This window comes from Camellia sinensis, chromosome 2 (genome assembly GCF_055761805.1).
Source record: "Camellia sinensis isolate YWXY chromosome 2, ASM5576180v1, whole genome shotgun sequence".
Classification (NCBI taxonomy): Eukaryota; Viridiplantae; Streptophyta; class Magnoliopsida; order Ericales; family Theaceae; genus Camellia; species Camellia sinensis.
The window spans coordinates 137,211,267-137,235,700 of NC_138962.1; the positions used below are offsets into that span (position 1 = coordinate 137,211,267).

At 39.0% G+C, this 24,434-nt stretch overlaps 1 pseudogene; it reads right to left on the bottom strand.

Moving 5' to 3' along the window:
* Positions 1 to 22,969: 22,969 nt before the first annotated feature.
* On the bottom strand, positions 22,970 to 23,721 carry LOC145819684 (tRNA (guanine-N(7)-)-methyltransferase pseudogene; annotated as a pseudogene).
* Between the last annotated feature and the right edge of the window lie 713 nt (positions 23,722 to 24,434).

Here is a 24,434-nt window from a genome sequence, read left to right on the forward strand (position 1 = left end):
GTTTCAGAGTCACTGTCGTGAGCCCTGCCTCCGGATTTTCGCACCCTCTTCTGTGCCTTGCCTCGGTTTGCGAACCAGACTCGGTTTTCTCTGTTTCTTTTCTTGAGGGGAGGGAGAGGTCCCGTAGACCATCTCTCAATGGCCGTGGGCTACATTTTGTGGCCGTAGGCCATTTTGCCCATTTCGGAGCCCGATTTCCGGTTTTTCGGGACCGTTGGCCGTGTGCCTCGGTTCGGGACTGCCTAACCATCTCCGTTTGCTCTGATTTTTGGTATACATCCTGTTTACTCCCTTTTGAGGGACACCGAGGTCTGAGAGACCCGCTTCGTGGTCGAATGCCACTTTCGGTGCTTAATAGGCAGTTTTCGGGGCCTCGAACTGCGCGTTTTGGCCCCCGAGCTTTCGTTTTGCATCGGTTTTCGTTCATTTTTGGCAGGTACCTCTGTTTTATCACTAGGAAGGCCGTAGAAGGGTGGGAGGCCAGCAATTGTTTCAGGAACCAGTTATATTCCTCCGGCGCCCTCCGACGCCAGTTTTTCTCATTTCCGAGCCAATGTTGAACACCTTTGGGCCACTTTCTTGAACTTTTAACCACATATTTGTGATGTACACACATGGGAGGACAGCAAAAGTTGGTGGCCGGCCAGTAATTCCACCTGACCCTTTTGACCCCCCCTAAAAATGGCCCATTCTCTCTCCTATTTTACAGTTGCCAATTTTGAACCACAGGGTTGTGTTGAGAGCACCTGGGAGGACACCTTTTTGTGGTGGCCGGCCAAAAAATCAACTTGACCCTTTTGACCCCTAGCCGGCCGGCCACCTGCAACTCCAAAAGTTGTCCGGCCATGATCCTCACAAAATGCACTTTACAGCTGTATAGCTTTTGTCCCCCAAAAATATCTTGATCCGGGGGACAGCTGTTGGGGAAAGGACTTGGTCCTTTTCCCCCACCTTTTCCCCTCCATATCTACCTCTCCTTGGTCCATATAACCAAGCTTGAACATTGGTCTTAGAGGTTAGAAAAATTGCTCCAAGCATATACATACATATCTCCATCCATCTCTCTCATTTTCCTTGGAAACTCCTAAGTTCTACCTCATTTCTTCATCACCACCAAGCACCACCACCACTACTCCATTTCCAGCAGCTTGAAGAGCTTTCCAGCAGCTAAGAGGCACCACTTCTCAAGCCAAGAAGTAACCAAAGACTTGTCTCCAAGGGTGAGTACCATTTCCCTCTTTTTGAGCTTATTTTTGCAACATTTCTTAGCCATATATGCTTACTGTTTTGAGCTCTGGCCCTAACTGAAAGTGGCCTTCTTTTGAGCTCTTTTTCACTTTTTCCTAAGGGCTCAACCCTGTTTGAGCCCCCCATCTTGCACTTGCTTCAATATCCCTCTTGAATGCCATTTTCTTGCATGATATTTTTAGCCTATATGTGATCTGTTTTGGAGCATGATGTAAACTGTAGATAGACTTATTTTGAGCCCCTCTTCAACATTTAAGAAGGGCTCATGACTGTTTGGGTCCTCCATGTGCCACTTGTCATTATACCTCCCTTTGGTCTCCATTTTTGCATGATTTGTTAGCCTATTGTGCTTCCATTTTTGGATGATTTTCAGAGCTAGAAAAGGTCTTATTTTGGCCATATATTCATGTTTCATTGAGGGTCCTTCACTGTTTGAGGCACCCTTCCTATACTTTGTGTTGTATCTCTCTTTTAATCCCCATCTTTGCATGATTTATTAGCCTATTGTGCTTCTATTTTTGGGCAATTTTCAGAACTGGAAACAGTCTTATTTTGGCCTCTTCTTCATGTTTCATTGAGGGTGTTTCACTGTTTGAGACATCCTTTATATACTTTGTGTTATATCTCTCTTTTGGGTCATATCTTGCATGATATTTTTGGCTTGTATGCATGCTGTTTTGGGTCCGGCCATCAACTGTAAAATGCCTTATTTTTGGTCCCTAATCAGTATTGTAGAAGAGTATTTTTCTGTTTGGGCTTTGCATCTACCACTTGCTCCTTTGTCCATCTTTTGGCTCATTTCTTGCATGAGAGTTTAGCCATATCTGTGCTGGTTTTTGTGGTTTGCCATAAACTGTAAAAGATCATTTTTTGGGCCCCTCTTCAACTTTTTTGAAGGGCCCTAATCTGTTTGAGGACAGCAGCTGTGAGTTGCTTCTTAATCTCATGTTTAGGGCCATTTTTGCATGCTAGTTTTGCCCTATTGCTGTTTGCTGTTTGGCCATGCTTTGAACTGTAAAAGTGCTTATTTTGGGGCTGCCTTGCTTTTGTCTTTTCATTCCATGTGCCAATTATGCATGCTTTGTATAGCTGTAAGCCATTTTATGTACCTAATGTTGCATTTCGGTTTAATTCCATGCATCGGGTGTCATTTCGTCTTGTTTCGGGGCTGTTTCCCCCTTTATTTTGCTACTGATTTTTGCATATTCCATGTCTTTGCCATGTCTCGTTAGAGTGGCATTTCGGTGCCTGAGGATCGGTCCTCGATTTGCGTGCACGTGTGCACGCATTTCGAGTCATCTTATTTTCACCTGATGGCCTCCTATGTGAGTGTGGCTGAGGCTCTCTCATGTTGGTGTAAGCCCATTATTGCATTGCGTATGCCATTTCATCCATAGCATTGTGTATGCCCAGTTGTGTATTACCTCGTATAGCGTGTATGTCATTCCATGACATTGTGTATGTTAGGATTGTATCTTAGTTGCATTTCACGCATGTCATGCATATTGCACCGTGTTCGGAATAGGAGTTAGCCCGGGCACGGGAAATGAGGCGCATTTCGTACTCCGAGTGACGGAATGTGTCTCAATTCCCCGGTCACCGACGCTCCGGATTACCCATGATGGAGTTAGGTCTTGTTGTGTTTTCATGTGCATTCATTTCATATTAAATTGTGCAATTCGACTCCTCGGCCATCATGCCTCGGTATGCGTGATTGGTGGCACGAGGATCGAGGCATGCATACATTTGTGAAAATACATTGCTATGCCCCTTTCCGGCTCTCTGTTGCAGCAAAATGAAGAATCAGCAACTTTTCGGAGCTCGGCACGCTTTCCAAGAATAACTGCTAAACAGAGGCTAATTGGGGCATCCCGGTGGATTTCCACGCAAGGTAGCCTAAATATACATCATTCATCAGAAGCGAGGCAGTCCCTGGCTTGCACGCCAGTTTTACAGCTTTCTTAGTTAATTTGTTAATTAATTAGGAATTTGTATATTATTGGGACTGTAATATTTGGACTGTAATATTCTTTTATTTGGGACTGTATTATTTATTCGGACCCTCTGCGCGAGGGCACAACTGTAATAAGTGTGCGTGTGTGTGTTGTATGTCTTCCAACCCCACGTCTTTCTCCCTTTTATTTATCCGCTTATGATGGTTAGATTAGGGCATATTTCAATTAGCATACAGTATGATAGCATGTTTGCATTCATTCACCTGTTTTGCATGCACCGGGCTCGGCGCATCATACTAACTGCATTGTACTTTCAATTCCAAATTGAATACATGTTAGTTGTAGCATTTCATATGCCATGTTTAGAATAGCCGAGCCTACTATAGTTGCATTTTGCATGTGTTGCATTAGGAATTTCTGTATAATTAGGATCATGCATGATTTCTAATGAGGCTTCTATTTTGGCTTGGAGTACTCGGTAAGCTTTATGCTTTAGCATCCTTGCATGCGTGTGAGTGACTGCCATGAATAGCATGCTTACCATGAGGCTAATTGCTTATGTGATATAACTGCCCAAATGCCTGTGGGTGAAGGTTGGGTTACTTGGATTGGAATGAATCATCAACTGTTTGTTTTAAGCCCACTTGATAGTAGCAAAACCATCTTTACTAAGCCCACCTGAGGGTGGAAAAATCTGCATTTTAAGCCTACTTGCGAGTAGCAAACCATCTTTCAAAAAAACAAACATGAAATGTTTTGTTCTAATTCAGGCAACTCAGTCTATACTTGTATGCTGTGCGCATCATATAGTAACCTAGGCTAATAACCGGAATAAGAACATACAATGTTTTCAAAAATAGGTATCATGATTAGTAGAGGCCGGTCTCTGACCAAGCGAGCGGGGGTGCTCACGATGTGACCTTCCCCAATCGTACCCAAGTTCCCGAGCCGAGGCAACTTTGGTGATGACGGACACATGGCCTTTGGCACCGAGTCAGGGTTTCCTAAATTTCCCAAAATAAAATATTTAGGTGGCGACTCTGTATCTGGCAAAGCAGTCCATGTATGGCACTTCTTTCAAAAATCAGTTTTCTCAAAATGATTTACCGGATTTGGACTCTTTGGTTCAGATTAAGAACCGTGACACAAATTGAGTCCGAACTGTAGCGCGAGGCCCACGGGCACGTCTACAAGTACTAATAAAGCAATAAATCTGGGGCATAGTCAAGTCAAGTGCTCCTGCGCCCCCTCCCAGAGTTGGTCGAAGCCTCTGATGCCAAGCTGGGCCCAATCTGTGCTTCTTCGTTGAGCCAATCCACGCACTCGTCAGACAAAGTGCAACTGAAAGTAGGGGCGGGGCCAGGAGTTCTCTCATCCTCCACGTGGTGGCCTGCCAACCAAGCTGCGCGCCTCGGGCTGGGAATGCAGCATGATACTCTGTCCCCTCTGGCGGGCAAGTCTGATCATGGCCAAATTGGCGTCGAATCCGAAATGGGAAGTAGAATACACAGTGAGTGAGACCAACCAATTGAATCCCGGTCTGCCGGGGCATCTTGTAACTCATCGCCGAAAGGCTCGGCCAAGGGCACCGCCAAGCAATACGGTCTGCGGACAAGCGGCACATCCAAGCGAACCACCATCCCTCATCCAGGGCATGGACTAGACGGTGCCGGAAGAAGTAGCCGCGAGCTGAATACGCCGGGCAAGAGTCCACAACCTGCAGTTTGTCCATCAACCATACCTGGGTAGGGATGAAAAATGAGAGAATAAAGAATAGAGAGATGTGCGAGGAGAGAAAAGTGAGAATAGGGTTTTGTAAGAAAAGACCGAGCTTGAGGGCCGAGTGATGTGAGCAATGCAAATGTGAGATTGGGTGGGAAACATTACCTATAGTAATAGTGGACTCCCTGCTAATCTGGTCATCTCATGACGATAAAAGGCGTCTGAGCCCATCAACGTCTCAGCCAGAGTCATGGCAATACAGCTTTTGCCCTCCTTCAAGCCTTGGGTGACCTCGGTCAGTCGGACGCTAGACCATCCGAAGCCTGAGACAAATAGAAAATGAGATAGCATGCACAAACAGAGGGCGTGTCGCCGGAAGCCTTGCCAGTGATGGTTGTTGCGATCGCCGGCATCAGAAAATCGATCGATCAAACTCGGAATATCCAGCATCCCGTCACAAATCAGAGACCGAGCGTCACGCATACTAAGTCCACACATTCGCCCTAAGGATTGGGCATGGCCGAAATTAAGTTGGGGCAGGAGCTCCTCGTCGCGCTCGGACTCCATTAAGGCTCGGAAATCCTCAAAAGTAGGACATATCTCTTGCCCAGCGAAGCTAAAGACATGCGTCACCGGATTCCAAAACCTTGCCGCGGCATGAGGAAACGGGAGGTGCAATGGGGTACGACCTAGAGTGAATAGAGCATTTATGCCGAAACCCCGGAAATTCAACTTTTCCAAGCCATCCAAGCTAGCAATCCAAGATGTGAGATTTTGAGAAAGAAACTCTTCCATTAGAGCAAATCAGTGTGGAATTGAGAAAAACTATGAAACTGGGGTCTTCTGTAGGAGATAAGGTTGGGTGGAGGACAGGTGTCAACATTCTGGTGATCCCCTCATTCAGAGCCGGCCGGCCAAATGTTTTGCCGACCGACCATTATATTTTGCCGACCGAACAAATTTATGGCCAGTGGCCATTCCTTGTGGCCGATGGCCTCTACCCCTAGCCGATGGGCTTCCTCCTGGTTCCCTGAGCTGTTTACGCTAGGCATTGGGGAACTTCACCACCTCCGATCCCTCCCCCAGTGATCGATTCTTGCGAAGTCACACCGGTCCGCTTGTCAAGTTATTGTACATTTGCTTATCGAGTTGTATTTCACTCTCTTTGAGCTCTTGATTTGTTTATCGAGTTGTACTCACACTTGTTTGGTTATATCATGTCTTTGTTTTGCTTATCGAGTTGTAAGTCGGTTCACTACCTGATTATTACGATGCAAATTTTCAGTGTTCAAAATAGGTTCAATTTTGTTCACATTGTGGTGTGACACCTTGCGATGCAATGCATAGAAAGCTTACAAATGCAACATCTTTTGAACAAAATGGTTGTTTCATTCCCGTCACGTATTTTGTAAAATATGTAATTTTGGGAGAAAATAAAGCCTGCCCGAGGCAGGGCAATGATGCTTAAACTACCAGTAAAAAAAAAAGGAAAGTAAGGCATAGAATGGCAGGGTAGCAAAGTGTCGAAGCTGATATCGATAAAACTCCCCTTACGGTCAACGCGCCTTCCACACCTTTGTTCGGATTAACTACAGGGTTTGGCGCGTTTATCACTCGAGACAATGCGGGAAAGCGCACTTTTGAAACGTGAACCTTCGAGTTGACCTCAGGCCACAATCTCTGCGAACAATGCTCGATACGTGCGAAGAACGTCCCGTCTCGTATCCTTTTCATGACTTGTGAATTCCACAAATCGTTTCAATTATGCTGTGTTACAGTACTTTACATTCCAGCATTGTGAATGACATGTTTTTACTTACATGTGTATATTCAACTCTTCTCATACACACTACTTGCGTAGACCGCATATTTGTTCAATTCACTACTTGCGTAGACCGCATATTTTGCCTGTGTAGACCGCATGATTGTTCAATTTCACTACTTGCGTAGACCGCATGTTTAGATTGCGTAGACCGCGTATTTGTTCAAATTTCATTACCTGTGTAGACCGCATGCTTGTTCAAATTTCATTACTTGCGTAGACCACATGTTTAGATTGCGTAGACCGCGTATTTGTTCAAATTTCATTACCTACGTAGACCACATGTTTTGATTGCGTAGACCGCATGCTTGTTCAAATTTCATTACTTGCGTAGACCGCATGTTTTGCTTGCGTAGACCGCATGTTTAATCAATTCCATTACTTGCGTAGACCGCATGTTTAATCAACTTCATTACTTGCGTAGACCGCATGTTTTGCCTGCGTAGACCGCATGCTTGTTCAAATTTCATTACCTGCGTAGACCGCATGTTTAATCAATTCCATTACTTGCGTAGACAGCATCTTTTGCTTGCGTAGACCGCACGTTTAATCAACTTCATTACTTGCGTAGACCGCATGTTTTGTCTGCGTAGACCGCATGCTTGTTCAAATTTCATTACCTGCGTAGACCGCATGTTTTGATTGCGTAGACCGCATGCTTGTTCAAATTTCATTACTTGCGTAGACTGCATGCTTGTTCAAATTTCATCACTTGCGTAGACCGCATGTTTTGCTTACGTGGACCGCATATCATTACCTGCGTAGACCGCATGTTCTACTTGCGTAGACCACATCCTTATGTTCAATTTCATTACTTGCGTAGACCGCATGCTCATGATCAATTTTGTTGCCTGCGTAGACCGCGTGCTCCACTTACATGTCTGTGCCTTCACAGCATTGTTATGCTTCCACTTGCCTTGCGTTGTCACGCATGTCGAGTACACTATTATGCATGTTGCTAACGATATTGTACCTGTTAAGTTTGTTTTCTTTGCAGGCACGATATTGTATGTACGGTTCATTTGAGGCTGGTGCAACCAGACGAGCCGCACAGATATTGTATCCTCCAAGTGAGACGTTTTGAGAATTACATACTTCTCTTACATCCCTTTTGCATTGTGGTGTAGTTCGGTGTATGCTAGCTTAAAATTGTCGCATGTGTGCTTCGTTACAGCTTTCTTTGCATGATCATAAGTTATGTTTGGCTTTGTGCATTGTCTTGCATTTTGCCCCTGCCTTCGGGTGCATACCTTGTCTGTCTTGCATGTTTGTCTAAGTCTTCGGCCTTGTCAAAAATGGGTCATCTCTGGGCTTTGACATTCACTCCCGTCATTGTTATGACTTTCGAGTTCTGTCAAAGAGGGGCAACTGTAGACACCCCATTTTTGACCGTCCTCAAGACTTGGACGTCACCGTTTGAACACCCGGTGATCATCCATGTTTGTGTTCGTTTGGAGTTCCCGGAAGACCCAGCTACGCGCCTTACCTCAGGATCTCCGAACTCGACCGTTTAGTCTTTGGTTTTGCACCAAACACTTGTGTTTTGCCTTGGAGGGGCAGGGAATGCCTTGTGAGGCATCCCCACACATCACCGGCCATAGCCACAGGCCACCGGCTGGCGTTTTGTTGCAGTCGGCAATCTTTTTTGCCGGTCGGCACTTTTTTTTGCCGGTCGGCACTCAATTTTTTCAAAATGGCATTTTTGAGGAGCCAACTACTGTTCATCTACTTTATGTAGATATTTTGTGCCAGCTGTGATAGCTGGCACCAACTCTGCTTCCCTCCATACACGTGTATGGAGGGATTTCCCTCTAAGCAAGCTTGTTGTGTAAGCTTTGCAAGAGGGACTGCTATAAGAGGAGAGCTCTTCTCCTTGTTCTTGGTTAGAAATTTTGAAGGCAAAAACCAGAGCTTATACATATAGATACACTCTCTCTCTATATTTCCCTCTCTCTCCTCCCTTGTGTGTGTTTCTTGGCCTAAAAGTGTGCTTTTACCTTACTTTTGCACTAATACGCACACTATTACACCTTGGTCCGAGATTGAGGGCTTTGAATGTTGATTCTTGAGTTTTTGAGCTGTTTTTGATCAGAAGAAGAGGGTTGCATTGGCTGTTCTTGAGGTGTGCTTCAAGGGTGAGCACTTTACTTTAGTTTCCCCAAGCTTGCACTAGTCTTTTACCTATCTTGCTTACTGATTTAGTTTTTGTGCATAACATAAAAAAGGCTTATATTTTCATGCTTAAGAACTTTCATTAAGAGTCTTTTGTGGTTTGAGTTCAAACTCACCCTCTTAGGCCTTATTTGGCCTTTTTGTTGCCTCCTTGGTGAGGCCTTGTTTGCTTGAGTGTTTTGGTTTTCTCACCACTGAAAACCAGTGGATTTTCAGTGGTGAGGAAGGTGGTTTGAAGTCTTGCATAGGGGAGGGACACCCCTCTCCCTTCATTGTCTTATTTCCTTGCATTTTGGCTTAAAGGGTAACATGCATGCTTGCTTGGTTTTGCCCCTTTTTCAGAGGTTTTTGGGTGTTTTTAGGTCATATGTCATCTCTGTTTTTAGTCGGATTTGTGGCCTTTTGCATGCTTAATATACTTGCTTCACATCCCCCTATTTGGCCTAGAAATGCATCTTGTGTTTAGGCCATGATTCTTGCATGTGTTGGCCTAGTCCCATGAAGGTGTTGGCATTATTTTACCATGTTTAAGGCCTATTGGCCATCTATTTCAGTCATGTTTGCCTTATGTGATGTCCTCTCTTTGTGTTTTGGCTTGTAAGCTTTGAACATTTTGGCCTCTAGCATGCATAGCTTAGACCATCCTCATGATTTGGCATCATTTAGGATCATATTTCAGTCCATAAATCATGTTTGTATGTGTATATAAGTGACCTCTTTCATGCTTTGAGGGTATGCCTTTTATGCCTAGATATGAGCTTTGGTGCATGCATCCCATTGGAGCCATTTAAGCTGCCATATCAGTAGGTTTAGAGTCCATTTTGCATGCTAAGTTCCTGTTTTGGCTTGTCCAATTCATGCCATGAGTGGTCATGTTGCTGGAAGTGAAGTGCCCCCTTTTGTGCCTTAACCTTAGGACCATTGGCTTGCTTGTGTGGCATGAGTATTTGTCCACCTTTTTAGGCACTTTTGGCCACTGTTTTGGGGTGGATCAAGGTCTGCCCTTTTATGGTTTAAGGCCCCTTTGCATGCTTGTCTCATGTCCATTGCATAATTGCTTCATTAAGTGTTGTAATATGTTGATCCCATTGCTTAAATTGTCCATGTTTGCATTGCATTTGCATCTTGCATGCCTAGCATAGCATACTTGCCATATTAGTCGCATGGCATTTGGCATGCCTTGCATTTTTAATCTCATGTTGTACCTTTGAGTCATTATTTGCATAACATGCATTGCATTACTTGGTTTGGGGTGTCAAACCAAGTGTGAGGGTTAAGGAGCGTCCATACTGTAAGTGGTGCAACGTGCCTTAACTCTCGGTCACCGGGGCCTTTGACTTCGACATGATAAGGCCTTGGTCCTCATTTGTGTGTTGCATGCATTCTTACATCAAATGCAAGCTTGATCTCTTGGGCTATCATGCACAATTGATGGCTCGAGGATCGAGGGCCATGCTTCCCTGAGCTCAACACATGATGGGAAACATGACCATGCTTACATGTACCTGAAATCCCATGCCATATGCTGTCTGTCCTCTGTTGCTGTCAAAACTGTCTCCTGCAGGAAGTTTCTGCCGACCGGCATAATTCAGTGCCGACCGGCCATTGGTGAATGGCCGATGATTCAATCAGCAGCCGATGGAAGTTATACACTGCCGGTGGGCATTTCCTCCAGCCAGTGGTATTCTGCAGTGTGCAAGGAACCTGTCCCAGAATTTTGGCATTTTTCAGAGAAGCAAGGCAGTAAAAAACAGAGGCAGTAATGGTATGGTGCGGGCTTTCCAGACGAGACGGGTTCGAGCATGCATCACTCGCGCATCCCGAGGCGGGGGGCTGTGGCCATCTTTCTTCCTTTTTGCATTCATTCTGTTAAGTAAATTAGAAATTCTGTAATAATTTATTTATTCATTATTTGGACTGTAATATTTATTCGGATCCTCCGAGTGAGGGGAAATTGTGTAATAAGTGTGCGTGAGTGTATGTATGTCTTCCAATCCCCACTTCTTTCTTCCATTTTATTTACCTGCTTATGATGGTAGACTGGCATATTTAAAATCAGCATACCTTATGCTATGCATGCGTGCATTCATGCATTTGTATTGCATGCATCAGGCTCGGTACATCACACTAACTGCATTTGTACTTCAATTCCAAATTGAATACGTGCATCAATTGATTGACTGCATTTCACATGCCATGCTTAGGTTAGCCGAGCCTACTCTAATTGCATCCTGTATGTGTTGCATTAGTCAATTTGACATGAACTAGGACCACGCATGTTTGCTAACTAGTTTATTGTTTTGACGCGGAGTACGATGTAAGTATTTATGCTTTAGCATATCGCATGCGTGTGAATGTTAACATGACAGCATGCTTACCATGTGGCTAGATGCTTAGGTGATAAACTGTTTGAATGCCTGTGGGTGAAGGTTGGATTGTCTGAGTTGGAAAAACTCGTTGAAATCCGTATTTTAGCCTACTTGCGAGTAGCAAATTCCAAAATGTTTTTCAAGACAAACGGATATGCAATGCTTATTTCCAAATTAGGCAATCTAGTCTATACTTGTTTGCTGTGCGCATAACATAGTAATTCTAGGCTAATAATCGGGATAAGAACACATAAGGTTTTCAAAAACGGATATCACGGCTAGTAGAGGCCAATCTTCGGATCGGGCGAGAGGCGGTGCTCATAGCTGACCTTCCCCAATCGTACCCTAGCTCCCGAGCCGAGACAACTCCGGTGATGACGGACATGTGGCCTTCAGCACCGAGTCAGGGTTTCCTAAATTCCCCCATAAAAAATATTTAGGTGGCGACTCTGTATCTGGCAAAGCAGTCCATGTTTGGCACTTCTTTTCAAAAATCTGTTTCTCAAAACGATTTGCCAGATTTGGACTCTTTGGTTCAGACTAAGAACTGTGACACAAATTGAGTCCGAACTGTAGCACGAAGGCCTCATGCGGGCGCGTCTACAGTAATTCTCAAAACTTAGTTCTTATTCTTGTCTTGTTCGGTGTGGAATTTCACCTGTTCCGAAGTGTGCACGGTTGGGTTCAGACTGCCCGAGAATCGAATCAGGAGTTTCTGGGCTACTGGTGAGGGTTGTACGTGTGGAGCCCTAGGCCGCACGTGCGGGATGGGGGGGCCGCACGTGCGGGAGGCAGAGGAGACTGGGCAGTGCATTCTGTCTAATATGCATGTGCGTGAGGTGAGGTGTGAGGAGGTACCGCAAGTGCGAGAGTGATAGCCGCATGTGCGGGAGGGCACGCTCCGCACGTGTGGGGTTGGGCGCCGCACCTACGGTCGGCCTCGGTCCGAAAATCTGTGTTTTTGTATCTTTTTGGCCGAGGTGTATCTCATTCTAGGGCTTTATAATCTCACTCTATAGACCATTTTTCCTCCTCCTTCTCTCTAGAAACCCTCATCAAAACCCTAAAACTCTTTTATTCTTGTAATCTATTGGATTCAAATTCATCATCATCCCTCTCAAAGCTTTTGGAGATCTAAGCTAGAGTTCTTCTTGGAGTAGTGAGAGAGTAAAGAATCCTCCATTAAAGCTAGGGTATCATCATCTCCTTCATCAAGTTTGAGGTAGGGATTTCTTGAGTTATAAATACAAGTTTTGCTTTATTGTTGTTAATTTAAAAGCTCTCTTGAAGTTGTTGTGGTGATTTTGTTTTTCTCCAAATGAAAAGAAAGTTTTGAGGAGATGGGTTTTGATTTCACTCCTCCTTTTAGCTATGAGGTTGTTCTTTTAAAAACACATAAGACAATATGATTTTTGTTGGGTTTCATCATGAAATGAGAGATGTTTAGTTTTGTTGTAAAACCCTAGAAATTGGGGATTTTGGAAAATGATATGGAGACATCCATAGAATTTTTCCTCCCTTGATTTAAATGACAAATTGATGTAGAATTTATAAGGGGGTTTGTATGAATGAAAATCATATTGATGTGTCAATAATTGTTGGGGGGAGGGGGGGTTGTTTTACAAAACTGTTGTCAGATATATGAAGATGTATAATTGTGAAATGACAATATGTTGTGCACTATGGCATTGTGAAAATTATAAACATTGTGAAGTTGGGCATGATGAGAATTGATTGTTGCTATGGGTTGATAGCATGGTTACCTTGTGAAATTGATATTGTTGAAGGGATAGTTGGAAATAGAGTAGTACTATGAATTATGGGAAAGATCATTGCATTGTACACTCTTTCATTTATTAATTATGTATTATAAATTCTAGATTGAAGACATTTACTTTTGAAAGAGATTGATATTGTAATGATAACCATGGATATGTGTATGGGGTAAATACGGTGGTAAGTCCGGATAGGGGGTGTAGATAATTTGATAAGTTGGCCTGAGTGTCCATGGTGAAAGAACAGAAAACCGCGGGGATAGGTATTGAGCCTTCCAGTTAATGCCAGTAAAAATGACAGTTTGGTAGTACTCGTAGAGTCTACCTGCAGACATCAACCTAGGGATTTCCAGTGTCGTATTTACCGCCCCTATTGATTTAAAAATGGAAGCTTGAAATAAGTTGAGATTGCAATTCTATGCAAAGATGATACTCTTAAAAAGAGCATGAAATGAATTTTTTTTAAAGGAGCATGGCATGGGCATTTGCATTTTAATTGGAATGGCATAACTGTATATACTTTGTGAGAATTCTCTACTGGGCTTTGTGCTCACCCCTATGGGATTTGGTGCATGTAAAGATGTGGTGATCCCATCAAATTGAGGGCATGGATATTTTTTGAGAAGAGTAAATAGCTCTTTTATTTTGTTGTAATTCTTTTTGTAAGCCAAGGGCTAATGTGTATGGGTTCGAGAGACCATTTCATGTAACAGAGCTATTGCCTCGGAAGATGTAAGCCCTTAAGGGCATTTTGTTGTTTGAGACTAAGTGCTTCACATGCTATAGATTCAAGTATTCTTTTGTCATTGAATGTACATCCGCATGTGAAACTTTTGTATAAACCCATTATCGATTATGTAAAGGTGGAAAGTTATTGTTATTGTTTAGTGGATGCCAATTAATGTGGTTAGTTCATGTTGAATTATATCGGACCGTTACAAAATCTCTTGACTGGAATCTAAAGAATTTCTCTAACTTCTAAGAAGTCCAGAGAAATTCTCTGGATATATGTATATTGGTTGTTGTTGTTGCTTATTTGGGTGATTGATTTGTGTATTACATATGCTGATTAGGAAGGCAAACAATTTTTCTAGTATAAACCCAGAGAAATTCTTGCGAAAACTAGAGAAAAACTCTAAAAATCCAAAGAAAATCTCTAGACTGGAATCCAGAGAATTTCTCTGGATTGAATTTTCTCTAGATCGATGTTGAATGACCTTAGACATAATAAAAATATTATATGTCCTTTATGTTATAAAATTTTAATAGCATCGACCCTAAAAAAAAATCCCCGATATGATTATCAGATTTACTTATATTTTTTTTGTGGATGAAATACACAAAGTACACGACACAATGAACGGTTTGGATTATTGAAACATAACTCGTGATGAGCTCTACGGACCTGAACAACATCCTACAATTCAGATTATGGACTAAAGGGAATCCACTTCTAAATATTTATGTTCTCGTTTCTTTGTAATCAATTTTTTTTTTTAAATTTACTTAAATTATTTTAATTTCATAGATTATACACATAAACTATACCAAATACTCCATCATATAATTTTTAAAATAAAACAAAATAATTTATAAAAAGCTTCATATATTACGCCAAACGATTACTCCATTTCTATGTTTTTAAACACTGGGAAGATAAATGAGCTTACCAATGATAATATCCGCATTTGACTTAGGAGGTGTAATGAACGTCTCTGCATACAATTGCAATATCATAAATTTAAAGCAGTTATCAACCAAAAAAACAAACTTTACAAATTACTGGACAGTAATCACTCCAATAATAGCCTTGTCTAATTAACAGGACGAATAGTGAGCAGATTAATAATCTCATGCATTAGTATATGATTAGTTATTTAATTAAATTAGTAAAATAATCATTTATTATGTAAAAAAAAAAAAAACTTTCCTTCCGTACTTGAAATTATAATTCTCAATCAAACATGAGATTGTGAGTTTATATACTAACAATTTCAATCCTATATTATAATCCTTATAATTAAACATATCCAGTGTAGTTGAAATTAATTTTAAATATGATATGGGTCATTTTCAATCACTCATCCATCCCTTCCCCAACCACCAACACCACCACCACACCACTATCACTATAGAACGACTTCAAACCTACCCTTTGTCAAAAATATTAACCGTTTGATTTGATTTGATTAGTTACCTCCTAAATAAATAAATAAAGGAATAGAAATATCCCAATTAGTTGGTTGGCTGGTTACTTAGATGGGTTGAGAGAGCATAAGACGTACCTAGACATCCATTGGAAAAATAAGGATTTCCAGAGAAGGGAAAATTGCAAGCGCACTGGAGGCTTTGAACAACAACACACGTGTCGAGCGATGATGTATCATACAACCCACTTGTTACCAGGATAGAAGAATAAGCCAACGACCCCTGAAGACAGGAGTAGCTCCTTTTATTGTTGTCGGGAACCAATCGAAGTTGTGTGATATTGATGGTGTTTGGGAAGTTTGTGTGTTGTTTTTTTTTTTTTTTTTTTTGATTTTTTTCACTAAAAGACAAACTTTTTGTAAAACCAAAAAAGCAAATCCAAAAAAAATATCACATCTAACCTCATAATCATTTCACTTTTTCTCTCACAAACATCACATCCAACCACAAAAAAATCCAACTATCTTCCCAAACACAAAAAAAATTTTCTCCAATAATATCCAATAACTATAAAAACCAACATAAAAACCCACTTCCCAAACACCCACATTGTTTACAACCCAATTGAGAACAGCAGGGACATGAGTTTGCACACCGGAGGAGTAGTCGACGGTACTCTTATTCATATCTACCACGAAACCATACATATATGGCATACTTCTTGTTAAGCCTACGTTGACGAAACCCACCTTGTAGCCCTGCAGATACTGCACGTTTGAGATTCCGACCGTGCAAGTAATATTATTAGTAGAATCGCAAGTAGAGGAGCAACTTCGAATATTTTTTCCAGTCAGATCCATAATTCTAAATCGCGGTATCGGGTAACATAACGGTATCGATCGCGGAGTATCGGTATCGGTAGTATCAGCCGGTACGTATTGGGAATCAGGTGTCGTGGCCGTGAAATTTCAAAATCATTAGCAATTCCTCTAAAACTCAATTTTATGCATTTTTTTTTACTCGTTTAACCTTAATTTATCACATTTTAATCAAAATTTTGATATATAGGAGCACTTTTGACTCATTTTCAACTAAATGATATGTATTTATTTTAGTCTCAAGCTTTTTTTTGGCATATATGTTAAAATTTTAATAAAAAAATTGATGTGAAAATATTTTTTTACTTATTTTCAATAATAAAATACTTCCAAATGCACAACAAATTAATAAGAGAAAGAGAGACAGATGAAAATCTTTTGATTTCAATATTTTTTTTTTCTTTTTTTTTTCCCTTGCTCAACTGAGGAAAATATATATATATATTCATATAAACAGATATATAGGTGTATAAACAAATAAATAGAAGAAAAAAATCTAAACATTTACAATCTACATAAGCATGAGCACCTACCTACCTAAACATTTACAATCCACCCAAGCACCTACCTGAGTACCTTTCTCTTCTTATCCATTTCAATCTCCCATATCATAATATAACCACAAATTCCTATCCCCTCTCTCTCTCTCTCCCTCCCTCTCTCTCTATCTCTTATAGATGCATAATAGTGGCTTTACAAAACAGAAAAACAGAAAGAAAAAAAAATAGAAACAGAACAACAACAACAACAAAGCAGAGCACAACTCATAACTTGCAAGTTGCAACTGAGGGAGATAAACCTTCTTTGAAGAAGCTTGAAAGCGGTGGCTTAGCCGGTCTTGGGCAAAGTCGGGACTACATTAATGATCGATTCCATGCTTCTCTTTACAACACTTTACAAGATCGATGCCATAAGGAGACGGGTTTGGCTTTGATTGAGGATTTGGGTTTGGTCCAATTCAGGGTTTTTGTTTACAAATTGTTGTCTCCTCAAGTTGAAGGTTGAAGACTGAAGTTAACTCCACACAGCCCAAAGAAAGAAGCTTAGATTTGCATGTTCTCTGCTCCAATTTTAGCCGTACCGGCGATGGCAAATGTGTATTGGAACTGTATCGGTCATTTATCAGATTCAGGCCGATACGTATCGAAAATCGGCCACTACGGATGCGAAATTCATTCTCACCGGTATACCGGTGAGTATCCGACTCGGCACTCCAATTTTTCGGTACAAACCGGCTGGTACGACACGTATTGGCTGATATTTAGAACCTTGGTCAGATCATATAATGTGAGCCCCAAGTCATTGCAAGTCAGGCCCGTGGCCATAAATACTTTGTTTATTTATGAGAAGCGAAAAGGGCTAGATCTTAAGTCAATGCTTAAATCCAAGCTTGCGTTGTTGGGGTTGCGGTTGTTGCTGCTGTTGTTGTTGATGTAGCAGTTGGGAGATGTTATTGGATTGTTGACTCGAAGGTAGTTTCCATTCAATGAAATTTCCAGCACCTCAAGATCGATCTGTATTAAGTAAGGTGCGACTCCGTTGTTGTTGATGCTTGAGTTCTTGCACCCTATGGAGAACCATTCGTCTCAGTAACAATTGAGACCTATTCCAAAAAGATATGAAATTCTAACATCTCTGCAGTATTCTTGACAACCAGACCTCGCATAAGATTGCGCCGATGTTTTTGTCAGCCATAGAAGCAACTGCAGCACAAGGAGGAGGCAGAGGGGCAGGATGGAGGGGGAGGGGGAGCTTTTCTGCAAAGCCATTTTTCTGAAACAGAATTGTTTGATTACCCGTTTGTCTTTATATTTTACGTTTGATGGTCTCGATTTTTGCTTGCCGGAGAAGACAGAGTTGAGGTCTGAGTTTTCGATCGCTGGAGAAGACAAAGGGGTTTTGTGCAGCTTTTGAAAGTGAATTCAACCCCATTTAATTCATTATAATTTATTTTATATTATTTAAAACTAGTTGAGTTATCCAACTCTTCCTCTTTATGGTATGAAGTAAACTATCTCATTATTTCTTTGTTATACATGACATGTCAATACTTGATAGGATATCCGTAAAATTAGTATTCACAGCGAGTTATGTTAGGGATTCCAAATACATTATTTAATTTTTTATCAAACCTTTCATATGGTGTGAGAGCCACACACATGTGATTTGTATAAATTTCATGTCCATGTGAAAAATTTGATAAAAAATTTAATAATTCATTTAAGATCTATAGCATTTCCCATTCACGGCACATCCGTGAGAAACTTAATCCCTTTGGGTCCTAGTTGTCACAATTGACCGCAAGTGCTGCTATATGTTTGCCTTCTATTTTTTAATACTATGCTTGCACGAGAATGAAAATGAAATCCTTGAATAATATTCAGGGATAATATTTAGGGGTATTGGGATGAGTTAAATAAATATATTTTTTAATTTTTTATAAAAAGATGTTCAAAAAAATAGAAAAGTGATATGATCCAAATAAATGTGCTTCTCTAAATAAGTGTACATATTTAGTTTATGCCAAATAGTGCGTCAATGTAAAATATCCTCCACAATTTTAGAATGAAAAATATCACAAACTGATAAATACATACTCTATTTGTCCCATTTTATTAGTTTATTATTTTATTTTTTGTTATTTCAAAATATATGTCTACTTTGAAAAATTAAAATTTTAAATTTAAAAATTTTCAAAATTATCCCTTGTAAAGTAATTATAAATATATTTTAAAATGAGAATAAAAAGATATTTTTATAATTTTATCCTTTAAAATATAAATTTAAATTATAATAATTATGTCCCCTTAAAAAATTTAAAATTTTCAAAGGAATTATCAATTTACGACAGAGGAAGTACAACACAACACAAAAACATGCAAGTCAATCGTTGAACTTTATTATAAAGATTGCGGTAGCATTTGGTAGAATTTCAAAATTATGATTTGAGAATAGGATTATATTTTAAGTTTGTAAATTTTGAAATTATAATTTTACTGTGAAAAATTTGTTTGGTTATGAGTTTTGAAATGAATTTTAAATTGAGTTTGAAATTTTTGATGTAACATATGCTATTTGATACAAAACCTAACAACTCATAACCAAGCATACAACTCAAAATTCTATTAAAAGCTAATAAAAAAAATTTTAAAAAAATTGCAAATATTTTTATTTAAAATATATAAAAATAACAAGTGTCATTTGCCAAAAAAACAAAATAAAAACAAAAACAAAAATAAAAATTTTACACTGTTTCAATCAACTGGCCAAACGTCCAAGGGGACGTCTGAGAGGATGACCGGGTTAGATAAATTTTTCTGTCTAGAAAGAATTTTTAAAAGTGAATATTCAAATCAATTACTGAAAATGTGTTCGCAATTTTCCACACAAATACGTCAATTGTCAAACTTCATTATAAAGAGTGCAATTTTCCACACACATCCGTCAATTGTCAAACTTCATTATAAAGATTGCAATTTTCCACACGGCATATTAATACTATGAAAACAATCTATTTCATAGAAGATTAATTATACATTGTAATGTTATTTGAATAATGTTATATGTATTAATTAGTGTATTAATTAGGGTATCAATTGATGATGTGACATAATTTAAGATGTTTTTGGTGTTTGTAAGTTGTATAATGAGTGAGGTCAATAATAATGTCATAATTAATGTTGGTACACTAGTTAGTACACTAATTGGTGTATGTAACATCACCAATGTTATTTTCACCAAATATGTGCCTTGATATGTTTAAATCCCATAGGTAAGGAGGGGTGAACCAAAAAAATTTGTTTCCATGCAAAAAAATATCATAAATGGGGATTAAGTGGACCAGTCTTGTCTCCTCACTTATCTAAGCCATTGTTTGGCATGCCAAACATTTTGGTTTTTTTGGCTATTTTAGTCACAAAAAGACAAAATAAGCTTTTAGCACAATAAGACAAAACATCACATCGAAACCATAATATTTTCTTTTTTTCTCTCACAAAAGTCAAAAGAATAAAAAAGCCTATTTCAAACGAGCCTTTTTAGCCCCAAGCTAAAATAACCAAAAAATTAAAAAACCAACTCACATCCGAAGCGAACGCTAAATATGTTGTGTTTTTCATCACAAAACGAGATTGATATGATTACATGTATCACATTATATCTAATATTTACTTGTTAGGTACATAAAAAATAATTATAGAGTTAAACACATAATATACAAAAATCAATTACATCTATAAAAAAAAAAAAAAAAAAATCTTCTTGTCTATATAATTTTTTTTTTCTTTTTTTAATATGCCTTGAATGAAATGAAAAAAAGAATTTTCCTTGAAATACTGCTCTGCTTGCAATGGTCATCTTCATTTGAGGTGTAGGATTCAAATTCATAAGTCTATTCATGTGTTTAAGAAAGTTTTCATCTTCATTTTTTCCAAGTACTTGAATAAAAAATCAAAAGAAGATTTTTGTTGTTGAAGTATTATTTGTCACAACTAACATGGACTTTCATATTTTTAAGTTTACTTTCAAAAGTCATCATTTTCTCGAAGTATTTGTTAAAATTTTTGAAAATTAGTTTTTCCAATAACAAGAAAATCGAGAAAATTACTTGTACATACATACATCCTCTATTCTAATCACATCTGCTTCAAATTTATATTTATGAAGTTGAATATGTATACAATGCACAAATACATGTGAATGTTATTATGCACAAATCAAGATTGCTTTACCAAAAAGTTAATTTAAATAAATAAATAAAAGGTTGTACAAAAAAATTGCATGGCAAATTAAAGTTGATTTAGACCATACCATGCTACAAAATTGGCATAAACTGTCAAATTGAAAAGCATTATAAGGCTGTCTGCGATTCAGTACTAGACGGTTTGTGGATTGGTTTAGACCCGCCCGCATGTATGCGGTTTGAGGAAAAGTCAACCCACAACCGCCCATAATGCGGTTTGCGGTTTGTGCGGTTAGGTTTCGCAGGTGTGCAGGCGGTTTGCAGATTTGACTTTTTTCTTTAAACAATTATTTTTGAACATTTTTTCCCATTTTATAAATATTTATTTTGGGCTATTTTCCCCTCATTTTCTAAAATACTCCAACATTAATAATTAATGAATTAAAACTTATAAAATTAAAAACACAACAAAATTAGTTCCTAACACAAACAAATCATTCAAAATCCTAAATTAAATCATAAAGTAATACAAGCACATATTTCAAAATCATAAACTAGATCATTGATCCCATTCACTATCTATCTACTACCCAACAATACAATTAAAGTAAAATCATTCAAAATCCTAAACTTACCAAAAAGTAATTCTTCATTGACTTTTATATTCATCCAAAATGCAATCATAAAATAAAAATAAATTGCGAGAGATTGAACACTATCCTCCATTCAAACTGGATTACAAAAATTAGAATGAAAATTAAATAAGAACTAAATGATAAATATAATATAAAAAAGTATGTAATTAATAGATTCAATTTCCCCTCTAGAAACAGATTTTTAATTTCCCCTCCAAAAACATATTGTGGTAAACAGAATTCCATATTCATTAAGCAATTTAGAATTCCAACTCACACTTCATCCGGGACAAGTTCAGTTATGAAACAATATGATCAGTATTTATTCAGTTTCAGTTGATATAATACTATTAGTAAATGTAATACTAGAGTAAGTTCAAAGATAAAGAGGGTCAAGGTCAATAGAGACTGTAGAAAGCAAACAGAAATTGCAGTGAAAGTTCATGCCAATCAAGTGACAAGAAAAACACCTACTTCATACATATTAGTGCAGTGAAATTTCATCACTTGACTAATAGATAAAGAAAGTGACAGAGAAATTTGTGTTGAAAATAATATAATATTCCTCAAAAAGAAGAAATTTAAAATTAAAAAAAATAATAAAAAAGAAAGAAAGAAAGAAGAACAGCGACATAGAAATTTCTACCCAGTCAAGTGAGACTAAGAGTTGTGTTTGGATTTGTAATAGATGTGAGATGCTTATGTGCACCCAAAAAGGGTGCATATATGATATGCATTTTATAACATCATCTTCACAGAGCATCATCTTCGTGAAACAAGAATACCCAAGAGCATGTCTCAACCCAAAAAAGGAGCTAAACATCGATTCAAACTTATATGGCTAATGTCGATCGTCGAAGGTCACTAAGAGAGAGAGATGGTCTAAAGTCGATCTTGCCAAAGAAGGTCACCGATCATCGAAGGTCGATCTTGCGAAGATCACCACCAAGCCAAAGAAGTTCACTGATCGTCGAAGGTCGATCAGTCGACTCGCCACACAGAGAGAGAAAGAGAGAGATAGAAGAACGAGAGAGAGCGAGAGAGAGAGAGAGAGAGAGAGAGAGAGAGAGATGGAAAAGAGGATGCGCAGATTAGGGTTTGGTGTTTTGTTTTGGGCAAAAATATCTAGGTAGGATATATGAATAAAATCAATGGTTAAGATTTAAAAAAAAAAAGTACAAGCGAGTTCTTGCGGGTGCAGGTCAAACCCGCAACCCACAAACTTGTCATATTCCAAACCGCATTCACCTGCATTGTGTCTGCGAAACCACCTATTTGTATGCAGGTTGGGCGGGTTTTGCGGGTCGGATAAGCCATTGCCCACCCCTAATTGTACTTAATAGTTTCTAACTTTTATCTATCAAAATCAAAGGGAAAATGATCTACAAACAAAATTGTTATACATAATTAATCTGAAAAATGAAATGGCAAGGGCATTCTTGGAAATAGAAGCCATTCTGATGGGCTTTTTCGATGTTAAAATGAGAGGACCTAAAGCTGCTATATCATTTTGGATGAAGGCTTTGTATGTTTTTTTTTTTTTTTATTTATGGTGTTACCCATATCAAACAAACAACACGATCCGTCTAAAAACTGCTTGGAAAGTTTGTCCTCCATTCTACGCAACCTTCTGTCCTTCTTCGGTACTCAAGAGCTTCAAAACCGGATCAACTTCAAGTTTTTCATCTGTAAGAGCTTCAAACATAGGGTGCCCCTCCAAACAAGCCTTCATCCACTTCCCAAGTTCTTCCACATCCGTAATGTTATATATAATCCGGTCAACTCCAAGAACATTAGTATATTCATCTAGCAAGTGTGGGCTGATCACACGATGCCGATGATTCTTCTTTTTAAAGTGTGGATGAGGGAACAAAAAAACATCTTTGATAACTGTCCTTTCTTAAAGTAATCTGGAATGTATTTCATGGAATTAGTTCTAACCACTGATGCATTCTAGTACTGACTAGGATGTGCTACCCTTAAAGCTAAAACCTATTCCTTGACGTACTTCGCCACTTTGTCCCTAAGTTCCATCCCGATCATCAGGGTGTCAACAAATAGGGTTGAAAGACTAATTAGGAGTCCTTTAAACCCACAGCCGATATCTACAAATTGGATCTTCTTGGAATTGCCAACTTGATCGAATGATGAAAATAGTTGAGAGAAATGGAGGGAATAGTCGACATAGCAAGGAGAGATAGGCACAGTGAAGTGGGAGTCACTTAGTAGATTACTGTGAGCTCGTGCTCGATAAAAACTTTTCCTTGGCAAACTAGTCGTCTTGTTGATACAAGGGTTTGCCTCATTCTCCAACATCTTCTTTTCTCAAAACTGCATAGCTGCAACAACTCATAATTTACAGGATAGGGGAAAAAAACCAAAAAACTAATTACGAGATGTAGATGTGAAGTTTAAAGCAGCTCTGTTGTCTAAAATAAAGAAAATTATAGTTGGATATTGTTAACAAAGGCTTCTCAATGTTCTCATAAAGCCTGTTAGTGTTTGGAAGATTCGCTTCTAATTTTGATTGACGATTTTGCCGTCAAAGTTAATTTTACTCCTTGTAAGTTTTTGTACTAGACATCTTCTGTTGTTGATTTTTGAAATGGGTATTTTTTAAATGGTGATGATAAATGGAAGAAAATATATACTTTTGTTTCATTTAGAAAAGAAACATCATGTTTGTTGTTGACTCTCTCTCTCTCTCTCACACACACACACAGATACACACATACACACATACACACATACAAAATTAACTATGATGTTGCTCCCAAAAACAGGTTACCCAGTAGTTGTTTCTGTAACTGCAACTTACACCCTTACTTCAAGGACGACAATGAGGCTTGACATGGAGGCTATAATTTAGCTAGTCACAACTCTGGGAACATACTCGACCATTCAATTCACAAAATCAAACAAGTTTGGTGCCATATATGAATCACTTGATTGATGATAAATGTAAGAAAATATAAACGAAATGGGTTCGATTTTCGGAATCCATTCTTCCTTGTTCTGAAAATCCTTTC